Source organism: Echinops telfairi, unplaced genomic scaffold (genome assembly GCF_000313985.2).
Source record: "Echinops telfairi isolate 266 unplaced genomic scaffold, ASM31398v2 ScPeMD7_655;HRSCAF=1070, whole genome shotgun sequence".
In the NCBI taxonomy this organism is placed as follows: Eukaryota; Metazoa; Chordata; class Mammalia; order Afrosoricida; family Tenrecidae; genus Echinops; species Echinops telfairi.
In genome coordinates, this window is record NW_022104553.1 from 6,848,592 (window position 1) to 6,850,956 (window position 2,365).

A 2,365-nucleotide genomic window follows, 5' to 3' on the forward strand; every position below is an offset into this window, starting at 1 on the left:
AAGAAAGAACTAGGAGGCAAAGAGCATTTATAGAGATCTAAATACAGCCATGTACATATGTAAGTATATTTATATATGATGATGGGGAAATAGATCTATGTACATATATTTATAGGTTTAATATTCAGGAAGCTGATTGACATTGGGCTTCTACTCAATTATTCCCTCAACACAAGAACACTTTGTTCTAATAATCTGGCACTCTGAGATGCTCAACTTCCCGACATGATGCTGAAGACAAAGCGGGTGCATAAGCAAATGTGGTGAAGAAAGTTGATGGTGCCTGGCTATCAAAAGATATAGTGTCTAGAGTCTTAAAGGCTTGGAGATAAACAAGCGGCCATCTAGCTGAGAAACAGCAAAGTCCACATGGAAGAAGCACACCAACCTGTGTGATCATGAAGTGTCGATGGATCAGGTATCAGGCATCAAAGACCTAGAACAAAATATCATAACGTGAATGGGGGGGGTGGTGTGGAGTGGAGGCCCAAAGCCAATCTGTAGACAATTGGACATCCCCTTACAGAAGGGTTGTGCGGAGAGGACGGGCCAGTCAGGGTACAATATAGTGCTTTAATGCTTCTTTAATGCTTCCTCCCCGCCACTATCATGAACCTAATTCTACCTTACAAATCTGCCTAGACCAGAGCACACACATGGGTACAGATAGGAGCTGGAAACACAGGGAATACAGGACAGATAAACTCATCAGGACCAATATTGAGAGTAGCCATACTGGGAGGTTAAGGGGCAGATGGGGGTTGATAGGGGGAACCAATCAAAATGACCTTCTATAACCCTTTCCCAGGGGAGTGGACAACAGACAAAGGGGGTAAAGGGACACCTCGGACAATGCAAGACATGAAAAAATAATTATAATTTATAAATTATCAAGGGTTAATGAGGAAGGGAGAGAGGGAGGGAGGGGAGGAGGGAGGGAGGGGGAAATGAGAAGCTGATAGTGGAACAGGGGCTCAAGTAGAAAGAAAATGCTTTGAAAATGATGATGGTAGTGAATGTACAAATGTGCTTTACACAATTGATGTATGTAGGGATTGTGATAAGAGTTGAATGAGCCCCCAATAAATGATTTTAAAAACATACAAAACAAAACTGCGGTACGTACATTCAATGGAGTACTATGCATCCCTAAAAGCAGTGATGAACGCAAGCAGCACATCTCCATATGGGAAGAACTGGAGGAAATTATTATGCTCAGCAAAGTAAGCCAAGCAAAAAAGGACAAGTACAACAGGAGTCCAGAGGTAAGCTTAAAAATGCAAAAAGGGGCATAGGGGAAAAGTGACTATATACATACATTGCTGGGGTGAGGTCCAATTACCATGGCAGACCCAGTCCAAGAATACATATAGCAGCCAACTAAAATGGAGGGGAGAAACAAAACTAAAAGGAGGGGCAAAAGGTGGGTGGGGGGAGACATGGTGTAGCCAGAATATGGCTAGAACTTGGACACAAATCAAGGTTGTAAGGGTGCACATCAGGTCAGCGTGTTCTGCAAATGGATCATGTTGATTCTCAAGGATATGCAAACATTCCTTGTGTGTGTATGATTCCTGGAATTTGTTTGGTCCTTGTTCTTTGCTTCATAGATTGAATATTTACAGCACCAGATGACTTGTTTTCTAAGATAATATAGTTTTGTGAAAGTCATTTTTTAGACTTAAAATTTGAGTAAATGTAACCAGTCATGTTTTCCTAAACTTGAACATGAATAAATAGAGAGGACACAGCTCTATTGCTACATGCCTGAGCGAGCTGTAGCCCTCTGTTTTTTTAGATTCATTCCATGTGCTTCTCATTCCTCTGAGTCTCTGCTCATTTACATCAACACATGGGTAGCAGAGAAACAGGGCACTAACCCACCAAAGGGGAGGGTATTATTTATATCTCCACAGGAGAGGGAGGCGGGGGGGAACCAGATTTCAAACCTGTGTGCCAAGATATGAATGCAACATACCAGCATGAAGCAGTGAACCAATAGAGAAGTCTGTGGGGCCCGGCCCCAATTCCAACTACTTGGACAACCCCCACTCCCACCTGAAGACTGCATTTCAGAGGACAGCACTAAAGCTATAGCTCCGGGAGAGGGGCACGTCTGATTAGAACACACAGGAGTAAACAAAGAGGAAAGGAGAGAGAGTAGAACACATCCTGGTCCACCACGCGCTGAGGACAATATTCCTGCTCAAAGCAGCCAATGCACAGAGGACCAGCCCCATCACGTGACAGGATATTCCTCCCATAGCGCAACACTAGAGACACAGTGCTGGAATTGTGCCCGATCTGACCCCACCACACTGGGGAGAAACACTAAGGGCATGCAACAGAGCAGCAAGGGGACAAA